This window comes from Silene latifolia, chromosome X (genome assembly GCF_048544455.1).
Source record: "Silene latifolia isolate original U9 population chromosome X, ASM4854445v1, whole genome shotgun sequence".
Taxonomy (NCBI): domain Eukaryota; kingdom Viridiplantae; phylum Streptophyta; class Magnoliopsida; order Caryophyllales; family Caryophyllaceae; genus Silene; species Silene latifolia.
Genome location: NC_133537.1, coordinates 191,928,602 through 191,946,161, shown reverse-complemented (window position 1 = coordinate 191,946,161; position 17,560 = coordinate 191,928,602).

The window sequence follows — 17,560 nt, the reverse complement described above, 5'->3', positions numbered from 1 at the left end:
ATCACCCACCACATCTCACAAAACATGCTCCCTGCCTCGATAAGCTCATCACTCTTCCCTTTCTTTTTCCGCTATCCCTCACAACCACATATAACTCATGTCCTCCCTACCCAACACATATCCCTCATAAGCCGGCATTCTCCACCTCATAGCATCTGTAACTTACGTATCAAGACCGTCACATATGTAAAAGAATGCTTTAAGACCTAAAACATACGTGTTCACATAACCTACGACTTAAAACATATGTAAGAACGTAGCCGCAGACTTAAAACAACTGCCCAAAGAGGTACTCGGTCGAGTACATGACGTACTCAGTCGAGTACAGGACACTCGGTCGAGTAATGAGACTACTCGGCCGAGTTCTCGACTCCAAAAGTTGAACATAATTATTACAGAAAGATTACTTGGCCGAATATGGGTTACTCGGCCGAATATGAAAGTTACTCGGCCGAGTTCCGGCACGGTTCTCAACAACGTCCAGTTTTCGTAAAACAGTCATATCTCACTCGTTACTTTGTCATTTTGAGCGTGTAACCTATCGTTAGAATCTTAAGACAACAAGCTATCACCTCAAATTGGAATCACGACAATAGAATTTATAGAACTAGACATATGGCAGTTTTAAAACAGCCCTTCTATAATCGGTCTTCATACAAATTAATTTTCCTTAATAAAATAAATTAAACATGAATAAGGCAAACAATAACAACTCCATACTTCTCAAATTCAGTACATAGGTGAACTTTTATCATATCGACATGTAAATTAAACACAACATAACGATCCCTTAACACCCCGTCGTGACCGGCTTAACGTTGTAAGGGCCTCAATGCGACTTCGGGACGTCTCCCAAGTCTTTGCGGTAGCTCCAAACAAATCTCCCCGGCTTCATTTTATTTAGACTCCCTATGTTCATTAGGTTCATTGGTTTTAGGTTCCAAAATCGTCGCTCTGATACCACTTTGTAACACCCCCACATACGAAGGTGCCTTACCAAGGACTATCCTAGCATGAGAGACTATTAGCATCTCAGTTTCCCGAGGCTAGTATATCAAAAGTAACCATTACAAAACATTTATTAAAGTATATAAAGTTAATGATTATATTGTCTCAAAACCAACTCAAAGAAAAGTATATGAATCTCAAAACAACTGAAGTCAAAGACAGCTAAACTCATAACAACGGAAGCTAGACTCGAAGTGGTGACATCACATCTCGTCCCCGTAGCTAAAGACAATCATCATCTGTCACAATCTGCTCACCATCTCCGAATAGATAACCACAGGTTTACAAAACAACAACGGGGTCAGTTCACTGCATAATTAAAATTAGACAAAATATAACGATGTCAAAAGCAACTGTTCCACAATCATCTCCATCTCACCATCACATCTCATAACTGACTACACACTTAAGTGTGTAGCCCTACCAAATTACTGCCGCGATAGATAATCCTCACCGCCAGTGGGGGACTGCAGCCTTGCCCACCTAAGCCCCGCTCATCACATGAGCGATAACCCATGTTCATTAATGTGCACATCTCCTCAGGTGGCGGGTTCCACAAAGGGCAAATCAAGGGCGTGAAGCCACTTCTGCAAGTGACTCCACTCAGCCGAGGACGCACCTCGCAAACATCATCAATCCATCAGAGGCTGGCGTACTGGCCGATCGTGGTAAGCATATTTATCGTTTACTTGTGTTTGATAAGTCTTGATAAATGATGAATGATTAGCAAAATAATGAACCATTTGAGTCTTGTAGGAGATCGAGGTGGCGGTCGTCGAGCCCCCAGCTTTTCCAGAGACGTTGGAGTACACTGACTTGGCGGGTATGACAGTGATCTCAGAGATCCATTCTTTCAGTGAGGCGGTGACTGACGCTGGCTTGGACGAGTGGCAGCATGTTATGAGGAGGGTAAGCCCCCAGCTTTGGTTGTCTTTGGTATTTTATGCTTTATTACATAGGAATGCATTTGCTTGAAACCTTCTCCGTATTTGAATGAAGGTGGCACCGTCCAGACATGTGGAGGATGGCCAACCGGCTGCGAGCTACAACCATTGAGGCCATTATAGGTGGCTCGGGGCAGCAGGTATGAACCTTCTTGCGCCCGTCTTTATTTTTATTATCTCCAATTTTGTGAAGTGAAGTGAAGTAAAGCATCACTCCATTTTTCTGTGTAGAGGGAGCGTGACCTGGAGCATGAGCTGGCGCAGTCCCAGGAGGAGACGGCCTGCTTGCTGAGAGAGCTCGAGGCCAGAGATGCTGAGATCACTGCCCTTGAGGCGACAGTGGCTGAGTTAAGGGGTCGACAGGACTAGTTTGCTAACTGTTTGTACATTTGTACATTTTGGATGTCATTTTGGGCAGGAGCCCGTATTTTGATGTATAGTTTTGCATTTTGGTTGTATATATGACGGCCTGCGTGCCTTTGTTGCTGGGTGTTTGTTGTATCTGCAGGTTAGCTTTGAAAAACAGGTTTGGCATGTGACGGTTTGCGTCGTCTTGCTGCCGAAATTCACGTAGGAAATCAAAAGCAAAACATATAGCAAAAAGAATTTACGTAGAAAATGAAAAAAAGAGTGCCCGAAAATGAACAAAAAAAGAGTGCCCGAAAATGAACAAAATGACGCAAAATGAAAAGTACCTGAAAATGAACAAAATGACGCAAAATGAAAAGTGCCCGAAAATGAACAAAATAACGCGACCGGATGGTAGGGAGGGCTACCCCCTAAAAAAAATTTTAAAAGAAATGTCTAAGTGTGTTATAAAGATATTTGAAAAGAGGGAGTGAAATGATTCCCCCAAAAAAAAAGAAAATAAAAACGAGTAAGTGTGCGTATTTGTTGAAAATGTCGATTTTGCCTCGAAAAGCGAACCCGTAAAAGATTAGGAAACATAAATTTGGTAATTAATCGAAATTACCGAATTAAGTCCCTATAGGAATAGGAAACTTTAACTAAAATAGATTAGGAAAGATCCTTGGCTATCGAACGAGGAAAAGAGCCTGGGGAAATGGCGCAGCAGGAGCTACGATCCTTCGAAGAGGCGCAGCTGCTGCTGCGTCTTCTCTCCAGCTAGTCAGTTCTCGACAGAAATTAGGAAACGTCGAATAGTATAAATAGAAAACTCGATTGAGCTTCTATTCTCACAATTCTCCCTTCCTTGACTTCGTCTATTTTATAAAACCTCATATATCTTCTCGAATTCTTCCAAAAAAATGGATGCCTTTGAGAATCGCATTAAGGAGTGAATGAAAGAATTTACGAATGTGGAGAAACACGACATGGGTGCTTTTAACTTAGGATCAATCATAAGTTTGAAACTGGTGAATGTAATTAGCCCCTTTTTTGATGCTTGTCTTGAATATTGGGACCCGAATTTTCATGTATTTGCCTTTCCAAGAGGCGAAATTTGTCCCTTCCCTGAGGAAATTTCTTCGGTTGGAGGATGGGATACAGAAAGTGTTCCGGCTATACCCCCAGCTCCTAAGGCTATAAAATTAAATTTAGGGATTTTCTTGGTTTGACCAAGGCTGAGGTAGACCGTCTTGTGACCTCAAAAGGTGTCCGTATGTTTGAATTTGTCGATCGATTTATAAATAGGGAGGACCCTTGATGGGAGTTGTCGTCGGGTCACATCTATGTTGGAGCTTGTGTCCTCCACAATTAGTGTGATAACATTTATAAATCTCTTATAGGTTCACAAGGGTATACTTCGTATTTTATCAGTTGATTAACGATTACTTAATAACGGTTGGCTTGCTAGAAAGTTTGACGTTATTATCATACTGATGGCGGTGATCAACTGGTCCCTAAAAGTCACACCTAAAGGATGTGTTTGAGAGATGTGATTACATGAAAATATAATCACATTGATGCCTGACTAAAAGGTTAGATCAAGTATTTGACTAAACAGTTAGTCAGTGTGATGATGAGACGATTATTTAATATAATTAAATAATACTAGCTGAGACGAATTAACTGTCAATTCATAAATTGAATATAATATGTTATATTTAATTAATATATATAATGTTAGCTTAAACGAATTAAGATGTTAATTCGTAATTAAACATAATCGGTTATATTTAATTAGTAAATTATAAATATGCGATATTCATAGTTAATGGATATATTATACGATATTGTCAGTGGAAATGTTGACAGACCGGTATTAATAAATCGACTGCAAGCTGTTATGTGTGGACTTATTAACACATGTCGACATAATTGACAATTTATAAAAGATACACATTTTATACATTTATAATAAAACCAAAAATAAGAAGATTTCTCTCCTTATTTTGGTTGTTGGTGAAACCGAAAATAAGGAGATAATTCTCCTTATTATTTTCGGTTGTTACACAAAAAAGGGAAGAAAATATCTCCCCCTATTTACTCTTTTACGCGGTTTTAAGAGGAGTGGGAGATCATTTTTTCTAACCTAATTTTTGACCTAATTCTCTCATCAAGAACACAAAAACCCTAAAATTAATTAGTGAATTTGGGGATCTATTCTAGCAAGAACAAGAGGCATTTCTCATCTCATTTTGGGTGCAACGATTAGGAGAATATCAATTCGATATTGTTCTTAGGCTTAATTTGTTAGGACGAAAGGTTGATTCTTAATCTCTACTATTTTGTTTTATGCAATTTCATTTATGACTAGTTTTTCATTATCATAATTTCGTTATAATCCTTAATTTTAAGAGAAGTATACCGATATTTCCTACAAGTGGTATCAGAGCCAAGACCACAGAATTATTTTATATGATTTTCATAAATGAATTGAACAAAAAAAATTTTGAGAAAAAGAAAAATAAAAATAAAACATTCGGCCGTGTAAAAAAAAAAAAATTTTTTTGCCGTGAGAATTTTTTTTTTGCCGATTGAGTTTTGGGGGTTTTTTTTTTTTTAGATGTTGTTGTTTCCATTTGATTTATTCATATTGTTGTTTTAATTTGTTAAGATGATAATATGATAAAATTGTAGATGTTTTGATTTAATTAGGATGAAATTGAAATGTAAATGGAAATTGTTTGATATTGTTCCAATTGTTTTTGCTATATAGTTTTTGGCATACAATTAATTTAACAAATGTTCAAATCAATTGTGATGATCGGTTTAATCATGATTTAGATATTCATTTTAATAGGTTAAATTGAATCATCTAGTTGAATATATGTTTAAATTAAAAGGATGATTATGCCAATCTTGTTATAATAGCAACATTAAACAATTGTTCATAACAAATGAGTTTTTTTTATAAAATAAAAATATTTCTGTTTTTTTTTTTGTATATGCCATGAGTTTACAAAGAAAAAAATGGGTTGTTTTTGTTTTTTTGATGTTTGCCGAGAACAATAAAGAAAAAAAACTGTTTTTGTTCTTTTTGGGCAAAATGCCGAGATAATAAAAAATAAAAAAAGTTTTTTTTCCTTTTTCCAGTTCTGCCGAGTGCAAAAGAAATTTTTTTTTTTTGAATCATGCCGAGAGCAAGAAAAAAAAGGTTTCGTTTTTGTTTATTTTGGCCAATATTTATTATACATTAAATTTATAATGTATGATTAATTGTTGTGAAAAGGTTCACAAATTAAAGATAACCAATTATTTTAAAGAGGTTTAAAATAATGTTGGATTAATTCATATTACAAGATTAATATGTATTAAGATTAAAATTATTGTGAGTAATTGAGGAATTGTCACATAATTTGATCATTTAAATAGGTGGTTTGGATAAATTGCTCTACATAATTAAGGAATTATGTCTTGAATGTTTAATTTTATAGTTGATGCATTTTTTATTTAGTTGAATGTTTAGTTGAATGGTTTAATTTACGTATTTTTGCAATCGGTTGTAATTTGTAATACCTAGTTTGGCCTTAGTTAATTATGTTTTCGTAATGATGGAAACATAATTTTTATGTAATTTGAGATCTCGTATCTCCTTTTTGGTTTTCTTTAAGTATTATGGTTTTGAAATTAGAATGTAAATAGGTTTATTATGTAATTTTTAAATTGTAATTTTGAGAAGACTAAAGATGGAGATTGGATTGCTCACTCCCACTACATGGACCGAGATAGAACATCAAGACAAGCTTCTCGGGTCCAAGGATGGATTCCAAAGTTGTATTTATGTTCATTTTGGTAGATAGGCCACACTAGGACTTTATTTTGTTTTACGTTTTTCCATTCTTATTGCTTTTCATTCACATGATAGTTAGTGCATCATTTTCCGCCTAAACCAAACCACCTACTAATATGCATGAAAATTGACTCATAAAGATTGTATGTTAGTTTTCATAGACATACAGATGTCACACAATTTTAAGCCATCACCTTAGTTTATTCATTCTCGAATGCTAGATATTAGTTCACTTAAAATGAATTAAAATAAAGTTGATGGGATCTTCCTCTAAAACTGAAATTGAGACTAGTCTTTATAAGGGCAAACAACTATGAATCCCTTCTTCGTCGGTAGGCATATACGACCTTACTCTCCATATGACCCCTTCTACGTTGGGTAAGTAGTTTGTGTTGACTTAGTTTACCTCAACATTATAATCCGAAGAGTTTCTCGTGATTATGATGGACTAAAGATAGAATTTACAGAAATTTATCGACCAAGAATTCTAACAGTAGAATTAGCCAAAAGGTTGGCTTATCAATTTACAGATAATTGAGTCTTGAAATCATTTATATAATTCTTGAGGGAGGTCAATTGTATAAATGCTTGAGTCTTTGCGTTATAACAGTATTGCATTAGACTTAAATCATAACGATGAGTATGCTTATTATATTTTATTCTTCTTTTCGCAGTGTAGAATACGTTTTATTTTGATAATACTGTTACAACAAATGGCTGGAAATAACGAAATCCCTATGCCAAGTGCCACACTTGGACGCGAGTCCTGGCTAAAAGCTTTCATGGACCACATGAATCAGTTCACACGACTGAAGAATGATGGGTCCAACTTTGCGGACTGGGAGGCATCATTGCGGAATGCTGCCATTGCTGACGGTAAGCTCAAGTACTTAACTGAGCCAATACCGCCAAACCCAGGCCCCAATGCAAGAGCTAACGAAATAGTTGCTTATAATGACTTTGGTTCTGGAAGCGGGTGCGATAAAGAACGTACTCATTTTTGCAGTGGAAACCAATTTGCAAAGACGCTTCATTGCCCAAGGTGCAAACAAGATTTTCACCACGCTCACTAACGAGTTCTCAAAAGCACCGAGAATCGTTACTTATGAGCATACCTGTCGCTTCTTTGATGCGAAACTCCAGAAGGGCCAACCGGTTAGCCCACACATTCTTAACATGATTGAGAATGTCGAGAAATTGGAGACACTTGATTGCAAAATCAGTGAGAGCATAGTCATTGACCGTATGCTTCATTCATTTCATGATGGTTTTGCCCTTTTCAGGGCAAATTACTACATGAATGACATGAAGAAAAGTCCTCATGAGCTACACTCACTTCTCGTACAGACCGAGAAGGATATGAAATTGAGTGGGAGCATGAAGCAAGATGTTCTCATAATTTCCAACAAGAATAAGGGTAAGGGCAAGGCTCATGGCGACCTAACTGTAGGAAAGCCAAAGTTTAAAAAGTCAGGAAACGGTAAGAGTGGGCCTGGTGAGACCTGTGGCTCACAAGGCAAGGCAAAGAGCAAGGGCAGTGACTTTGAGTGCCACCATTGCCACAAGACCGGGCATTGGAGGAGGAACTGTCCCGTGTACCGTGAGGACATAAAAGCAGGCCGCGTCACTCTTGTTGGTATGTCATCTTATATTCATATGATTGAGATTAACCATGCAAGTTTCGGAACTTGGGTACTTGATACTGGTTGTGGTTCTCATCTGTGTAATCATTTGCAGGGCCTAAAGATCATCACACCTCTCGCAAAAGGTGATGTGGACCTGCGAGTCGGGAATCGAGCACGAGTTGCTGCAGTCTCGAAGGGAACATACGTAATCCAACTCCTGAGTGGTTTTGAGTTATATTTATATAACTGTTACTATGTTCTCAGTTTGTCTAAGAACATTATTTCTGTTTCCGTACTTGATGAAGACGGTTTTTCATTTTCAATAAAGGATAATAGCTGCATTTTCTCTTTCAATGAAATGGTTTATGGCAAAGCAGTTTCCATGAATGGAATATATATCTTAGCTCAAACCACAGATGTATTACATGTGAATAATAAGAAAATAAATGTTGGTGACAATGATGAAACTTATCTATGGCATTGTCAAATGGGACACATAAATGAAAAACGTGTAAAGAAACTCATCGAGAATGGGACTATTCCCGCATTCGATTTTTCTACATTTGGCACGTGTGAATCATGTCTTATCGGCAAAATGACTCGAATTTCCTTCAAAGGTGTTGGAATGCGCGCTAGTGACCTATTAGGACTCATAAATTCTGATGTATGTGGACCTATGTCAATTACCGCTAGAGATGGCTATAGATATTTTATCACTTTCACGGACGATTTGAGTAGATACGGATATGTCTACTTAATGAAGCGTAAAAGTGAGTCCTTTGAGAAATTCAAGAAATACCAGAATAAGGTTGAGAACCAACTGGGTAGAAAGGTTAAAGCACTCCGTTCAGATCGGGGTGGCGAATATCTTTCAAATGAGTTTGATCAACACCTTAAAGACTGTGGAATCGTTTTACAGTTAACTCCACCTAGAACACCTCAGTTAAATGGTGTGTCCGAACGGAGAAATCGAACACTACTTGATATGGTTTGATCCATGATGAGTCACACGGTATTACCTGATTCATTATGGGATTTTGCTCTTTTGTCAGCTGCTCTTATACTTAACCGAAGTCCGACTAAAGCTGTCGACATGACTTCATATGAAATGTGGAAGGGAACGGTCCCTAACTTGTCCTTTATTCGGGTTTGGGGCTGTGAGGCTTATGTCAAGTGGAGACACGAGGATAAGATCGGCCCGCGATCGGTCAAGACATACTTTATTGGTTATCCAAAAGGAATGTTTGGTCATTACTTCTATTCCCCTACCGAACATTGAGTTTTTGTTGCGGCTAGTGCAAAGTTCTTAGAGAAAGAATTTCTCGAGAACAAGACAAGTAATAGAACCTTCGAGCTGTCGGAGATTTAAGAACTAACAACCGAGGAACAGATGGAGGAAGTTGTTCCTCCAACTAATGATACGGTTAATATTCCTCAGGAACCTAGAAGGTCGGGTAGAGTCTCTAATCCTCCAGACAGATACATTGGTATGGTCGAGGAGAATGACGTTTTACTCCTCGAGAGTAATGAACCCGCTACCTATAAAGGTGCCATGGACTCAAAGCTATGGCTTGAAGCCATAATCCGAGATGGACTCCATGTATGAGAATGACGTATGGGATCTTGTTGATTTACCTAATAAGGTAAAACCTCTACAGTGCAAATGGCTTTACAAAATAAAGCATTCTGTAGACGGGCAACTAGATACCTATAAGGCACGACTAGTGGCAAAAGGTTTCACTCAAGTGCACGTATTGCATTATGATGAAATTTTTGCATCCGTAGTTATGCTGCGTTCCATTCGGATAATCTTAGCGATTGCCGCTTTTCATGACTATGAAATTTGGCAGATGGATGTGAAAACCGCCTTCTTAAACGGTTGTTTGGAGGAGGAGTTGTACATGGTGCAACCCGAAGGTTTCATAGATCCTGAAAATCCTAAGAAAGTGTGCAAGCTTAAGCGTTCCATTTATGGACTTAAGCAAGCTTCTCGGAGTTGGAATCATCGTTTCGACCAGGTGAGAAAAGAGTATGGTTTCACTCGATCGGTCGAGGAACCATGCTTATATATCAAGTCGAGTGGGAGCAAGATTGTTTTCTTGATATTGTATGTCGATGACATACTCTTGATTGGGAATGACATTCCTCTCTTATCTTCGGTAAAAGGATGGTTGAAGAACCATTTCCAGATGAAAGATCTGGGTGAGGCACAACGCATATTGGGAATCCGTATCTATCGAGATAGATCACGACGGATGTTATCACTGAGTCAGGAGTCTTATTTGGATAAGATTCTTGAAAGGTTCAGCATGACCAACTCCAAGAAGGGAAACCTTCCAATGACTTATGGGATGCATTTGAGTAAGTCTCAGTCACCCACGCCGCCTGAAGGGGTTGAACGCATGAGTCGTGTTCCTTATGCATCAGCCATAGGATCAATCATGTATGCCATGATATGTACACGTCCAGACGTGGCATATGCATTGAGTATGACGAGTCGGTACCAAAAGAATCCAGGTGAAACACACTGGATAGCTGTTAAATACATCCTTAAGTACCTACAGAGGACTAAGGATTGGGTATTGACTTATGGAGGAGATACTAAGCTATGCGCAATCGGTTACGCAGATGCTAGCTTCCAAACAGACCGAGATGATTCGAAATCTCAGTCTGGATTCGTTTTTACTCATAATGGTACTGCGGTCAGCTGGAAGAGTTCCAAACAGGATGTTGTAGTAGATTCTACTACTGAATCCGAGTACTATGCCGCTTCAGAAGCAGCAAAGGAAGCTATATAGATGCGTCAATTCTTACAAGGACTATCCGTAGTTCCTAGTTCGAGTGACCCAATCACTATCTATTGTGACAATAGAGGTGCCATCTTCCAGGCTAAGGAGCCTAAGTCTAGCAACAAGTCTAGACATGTACATCGGAAGGCTCACCTATTCCGTGATTACGTGGAGCAAGAGGAGATAGTGATTGACAAGATAGCTTCGGATGACAACATCACGGATCCTCTCACTAAACCATTGTCATATGATAAGCATGAAGAGCACGTTATTCCATAGTAATTAAACGTGTTTCTGAGTTGTACTAGTTGATTATGAATTCGATACATTATCTTTTTCATATGCTATTTATAACTTCATCGTTTTATTTCATATTTTGTTTTTCATGTGGATTGTACTGACAACATTAAACGCCACAAAGTGAACTGAATTACATTATATTTGTTTTGGTCCGTAATCGCCTACATGAGCTGATAACTGTAACACCCCGATTTATTCGGGAGTCTTTAGGTAGACATACCCAAATAAATAGGACCGTTACCATCTCGGTGTCCCGAGGTAGTGAATAACAAAGACCAACTCACCAAAGTACTTTAAATTAAAAACTTTAATGATTACATATGATTTACAATTTTATCCAACTAACGCTTAATATAAAAATAAATACAACTTGCAGCGGAAAATAAATAAGTGATATAACTATATATATGTGATCTAGACTTCTTCTAAGGTTCCAAGTTTGGCTCTCATCCCAATGCTCCCAAGTCAGCTAATCTTTGGTACCTGTCAAATCTGCTCCCCATAAAACGGTTCACCGCAGGTGTTCACGAATACGATCAACCGCGAGGTTGAGTAGGAATAAAACTAGACAACAAGAACATACAATTATCAATCCAATTCAATTCACTTTCATTGCACAACCCCCTGACAACGTGCTCCTTTCCTTTACTTAGCACAACTCCCTTAACAACGTGCTCACAATACTTTGGTACCCCTCCCTTAACAACGTACCGCAATATGTAATAATACCCCTCCCTCACAACGTACATATTACCATCACCCCAATGTACAAATTCCCTCAACAACGTACAACTGACTGTCGCACAGCTTTTTATAATAACCACATTCCAATCAACGATAACAATTCAATTCACCTCATCAATATAACCGACACAAATCAACATAAGTCACCGTTCCAACCATTACGATATTATCAACCAACATATACAATATGAATCTCCCTTCCAACAATTACGATTATATCAACCAACACAATTCACATACGATCAATTCACTTTAATATAAGTAATCCACCATACCAAACATAGATAATTAAAAGTCGAGTTGAGTAGGATTATCCCTACCTGGCAAGCAAGCACTCCAATTACGCAATCCAATAATTAAAGCTCACAAATCCGATTATAAACTCTTCACAATTTTCGTCACCTATATAATAATAACAATTACAACAATTATAATTACTAACTTTATTTATTTATTTATTCCTTTTATTTAATTATTTATTATTCAATTCATTATATTAATTTATTCGATTATAATTTAATTTAATAAATTATTTTCCCGTGTAAACGATTACGTAAACTCGACTTACTAATTAAATAAAACAAATACACCCCCATGCACACCCCCATGAAATCCCGTGACACCCCGTGAAAAACTAACACAAACACCACCCCCCAAATTACGGCAAAACCGAGTTAAACCCCTTCCTTTAACCCACCTATCACGCCACCCCTAGCCACCGTCAGTACCACCCAATCCAACCACCTCCTAGCCCACACCACAGACCATCCAACCATCCCCTAACCACCAGCTTAACCGTCACCAACCACCCTTAAAAACACGCCCTAACCCACCCGACACCAACAACACTCACCTGACACCCCATAAAACCCGTCCCAAAACCACCACCTAACACCACCCTCACCCTCACCGCCACCTACAACCACTAATCAACTCACCAATCTACCCTCGACAAAAGCCACCCTAAACCACCCCAACCCAGACCTCCGACAACCACTAAAAATCCCCTCAAAAACCGCCTGCCCAAACACGGGTTAATCCCCTATTTTCCGTCACCACCGCACAAACCACCATCCCTGACCACCCCAACACCACCAATACAACCGCCCCCTATCGAAAATACCAACCACCCAAACCCCAGGTCAGGCCGTGTCCAAGTAGTGGGTTAAATAACCACCCCAAACCCACGACACCAACCCGAAATCCCTTCTGACCAGCCGTCTTTCAACCGCCCAAAAAGCCACCCTAACAAGGTCAACGACGGTCAACAATGGTCAGGTCAAAAACTTTGCAGTCCAAGGTTGCTATAGGTCCAATTCCCGAGTCCTATGGTGGTCTATAGAAGTCAAACTATCGATCTATAGATGCTTGCATGAAAAGAATATAAACCGATTTAAGATGAATAATTACCTCGAGTTGATTAATTGATTTATGTTAATTCCGTCTTCTTCCGTCTCCTAAAGCTCCTTCTTTTAATTTGTGAATTATTTCTCAGATTTAAGGCGGTATTTATAGTGTAAGATTTAGAGAATACGAGGCCAATTAGGAAACTATGTAACTTTCCTTATTCTAATTAGTATAGGATTTGTCATTATAATTATATCATTATTATTATCACATATTATTAACCTTACTATAACGATGATTTCCACATATAATACATACTAATTTATTATTTGCCATAACTTATTATCATTATTGATATAATTATTATTACTTTTATACATTATTATTTCCATATTATATTATTATTAATTCCCGATATAAATCCCGATTACACTCACACTAATTTAATAAATTTCGGCCCAACCAATCAATGGCACACGGTCCAACACTTGATTACCAACTAAGCCCAAAGCACAAATATTAGCCAAACCCAACTCCCGACTTGAATTATTAATTTATTATTTAATTAACGTCTTACTTGTATTTATTATTAGAAATGTCATTTAATCACTCATTAAATTACATAAATTATTCTTATAAATTATTATTAAAATACGGAGTATTACAATAACTCTGGCTATTATATTGTGCAGTCGATTGATGGTTGGTTCAACGAGCCATAAGTTAAACTGTTGGCTGATAGATCACAGATACGAGTTATAATGATACCTCGTAGGACAATTTTTGTGACAACGTAATGGAGTCCTAAATGTTTAAAAACATTCGGTGCCAGGTCGTGGATTGGACATCCATTGTGTTCCTAGAGTCGATTCTTTTAACTATCGACTGTCTCTTGAGATTAAGGCAGTTTTTGGGTGACTTTGGTTTCTTTCTAATGGTCGACCGTATTAGGAGGCTAAGTATATTTTTTCTGGGTCATTTCATACTGTGCTTATATCTGCAGGATTCGAGTTGAAGAAAATATCCAACCTTTATCAGGTTTAGTTATTTCTCAGGGCCACTCGAGGAGTTGTAACTGAAATGCATGGCCATGCTCAAATGATGATTGGTTTATCAGTTAAGTTACTCTCTAGTCGGGAAAACCACTCTTGATATTGATCACTTGTAAAATACGACCTTTGTGAATACGGATTTTGCAAATTGTTTTACATTGAGTGGGAGAAATTTTAGGATATGAGAATCGGTTATCGCACATGCACTTGTGAGGACAAGTGAGAGTTTGTTGGAGCTTGTCTCCTCCACAATTAGTGTGATAACATTTATAAATCTCTTATAGGTTCACAAGGGTATACTTCGTATTTTATCAGTTGATTAACGATTACTTAATAACGGTTGGCTTGCTAGAAAGTTTGACGTTATTATCATACTGATGGCAGTGATCAACTGGTCCCTAAAAGTCACACCTAAAGGATGTGTTTGAGAGATGTGATTATATGAAAATATAATCACATTGATGCCTGACTAAAAGGTTAGTCCAAGTATTTGACTAAACAGTTAGTCAATGTGATGATGAGACGATTATTTAATACAATTAATAATACTAGCTGAGACGAATTAACTGTCAATTCGTAAATTGAATATAATATGTTATATTTAATTAATGTATATAATGTTAGCTTAAACGAATTAAAATGTTAATTCGTAATTAAACATAATCGGTTATATTTAATTAGTAAATTATAAATATGCGATATTTATAGTTAATGGATATATTATACGATATTGTCAGTGTAAATGTTGACAGACGGGTATTAATAAATCGACTGCAAGCTGTTGTGTGTGGACTTATTAACACATGTCGACATAATTGACAATTTATAAAAGATACACATTTTATACATTTATAATAAAACCAAAAATAAGAAGATTTCTCTCCTTATTTTGGTTGTTGGTGAAACCGAAAATAAGGAGATAATTCTCCTTATTATTTTCGGTTGTTACACAAAAAAAGGGAAGAAAATATCTCCCCCTATTTACTCTTTTACACGGTTTTAAGAGGAGTGGGAGATCATTTTTTCTAACCTAATTTTTGACCTAATTCTCTCATCAAGAACACAAAAACCCTAAAATTAATTAGTGAATTTGGGGATCTATTCTAGCAAGAACAAGAGGCATTTCTCATCTCATTTTGGGTGCAACGATTAGGATAATATCAATTCGATATTGTTCTTAGGCCTAATTTGCTAGGACCAAAGGTTGATTCTTAATCTCTACTATTTTGTTTTATGCAATTTCATTTATGACTAGTTTTTCATTATCATAATTTCGTTATAATCCTTAATTTTAAGGGAAGTATACCGACATTTCCTACAATCCAATCAAACACATTTATAATACTCAACAAACAACTAGTTAGTGGTAAGTCGAGGTCGATCCGTGGGACGGTGTGCTTTGGGTTCTAAGTCTATCTATCTCAATTTATGCTAGTGTCACGATTGATTTGGGTTTGTAGTTGTGTTCTAGACTAATGCAAGCAACAAAGTAAAGCAAACAATGAACTAACAAATGTAAACAAATGACTAAGAGCACTAGGATATCATGGGTTCATAAGGAAATCATGGGAGTTGATCATACAAACATGTTCTCAATTATAAGCAAGCAATTATTGTTGTAAAGGAACCGAGTTGGTTTATGTCTTACGGTTCTTAGGAAGAGTTGGGTCCCGGAGCCGAATCGATTAGATTGTACAACACCTACAAGTCGACTTACTTTCCCCCTAATCACTTCTATACATGGTTTAACAAGACTCGAGTTGGTTTATGTCTTACAAGTCAAGTTAAATAGATAAGAGATGGTTGTAAATGCAAGGATTCATAGGCTTAGCATTTCATCAAACATAACATGTGCATAGGTTGATATCACAACAAGCAAGCAATTTAATTATGAAAACATATTAGATTAAGCATTAATCAATCCCTTGTTGGTTTCCCCTAATTATCCACTAATCCTAGTTTAAGAGACTACTCACTTATTATCATGGTAAACATGTCATTAATGGTGTCAATCATCGCAACAAGTGTATACATGATAAGAGAATGAGGAAATAAACAATAAAGAGTAAAGGGTAAAAGAATTATACCAAACTTGAGATGATTCCAAATAATAAAGCAAAGAATAAAAGAAGAAACATGATTGATTGATGAAGGGTTGTCAATCCTCCAATAATAACCCAATAATCTTCAATTACCCAAAAGTAACAAACTTGAACAATAATTAAGGAGAGATTAATGTGAGATTTGTGGAAAGATTAAAGAGTAGTCTATTCTAATCTACCTCTAATCTAATCTAAGAAGAATTTATAATGTGGAGGCTTTCTACTCTAAAAACTTTATGATTTGATTATTTAAAAATGGGGTATATATAGTAGTGCTTCATTAGGTTAACTAAGGCTAAACTAGTAATTAACATTTGTGAGTCCTAAGCAGGGAAATGCTAGTCTTTCGGAGAGATGAGCATCTCAGCTGAAGACGCCACGATCCGTTCGTCCAGGAGGGTAATCTGCTCGGATTGTTGCAGGGGTGGACGAGCGTCTTTGGTCAAATCCGCTCGGATTGTTGCAAGGGAATTCGAGCGTCTTCAAGGCTTGGACGCTCGGATTCTGCTTCAGAATCTTCCTCTTCGTTTACTTCTCATTCTTGTAATATTATTCTTTAGTTCTTGCCTCCTCTTCATACTAGTCCATCTAATATCATCAATAAGCTTCCAAATATGCATAAAAGACGGGAATTTCCGCCTTACTATCTCCTTTCCTACAAAACATATAAAATGCACTAGGAAAGCAAAATAGAAAGCATTCGATGGAATGTTATAATAGTATGCAAAATAGGCTCAATTAGGGGACTAAATGTGCGCAAATATGAGTCACATCAACCCTACTATCTCTTACATGGCGAGGCATAGAGCTTATGGATTTTGCCTTCTTCATTGCTATGTCCGGCGAGGTCATGTGGACAAGGAGATGAGGGGTGACCCTCGATTTTTAGGCATAGTGGTGCAAATGGAACTGCGTAGGAGCCCAGCGTGCTTAGTGCTAGGGGAGACCATTCTAGGATTGGACAATATGAAGGTGAACCGCGAACATCCTTATCTTGGGAGTCCTATCATTTTGCAGGTAAGAACCCATTTTATGTCCTATTCGGCCGTTTTTTCTTTTTCTTTTTTTTTTCGGCCGGTTTTGGGCATTAACTCCCATCCCCCTTTTTTGCAGATCTGGCTAATGGAATGGCTGCGATTGATCGAGCCCCCAGTTGACGTGATAGGATATCGCTCCTGTTAAATTGTGATGAGAACGAGGCTATACATGGTGGACTTCACTCGAGTATGCAATTATTGGGAAAATAAATTGAAGAGTGAAGGTGGGTCCTTGATTAGGTGGATAGTGCCATGGTGGCATCTTAGATCGGTGACTGGAGTATCGTCTTTGGATCCGACACGGTCAATTCGTGTTCTCGGCTTGGAATTCATGGTCTATACTTTTTCGGAGAGATTTATGAGGCAAGTGAGCCTAAGACAGAAAATCCCGAAGCTAGACACCGTCCCTCAAACTGC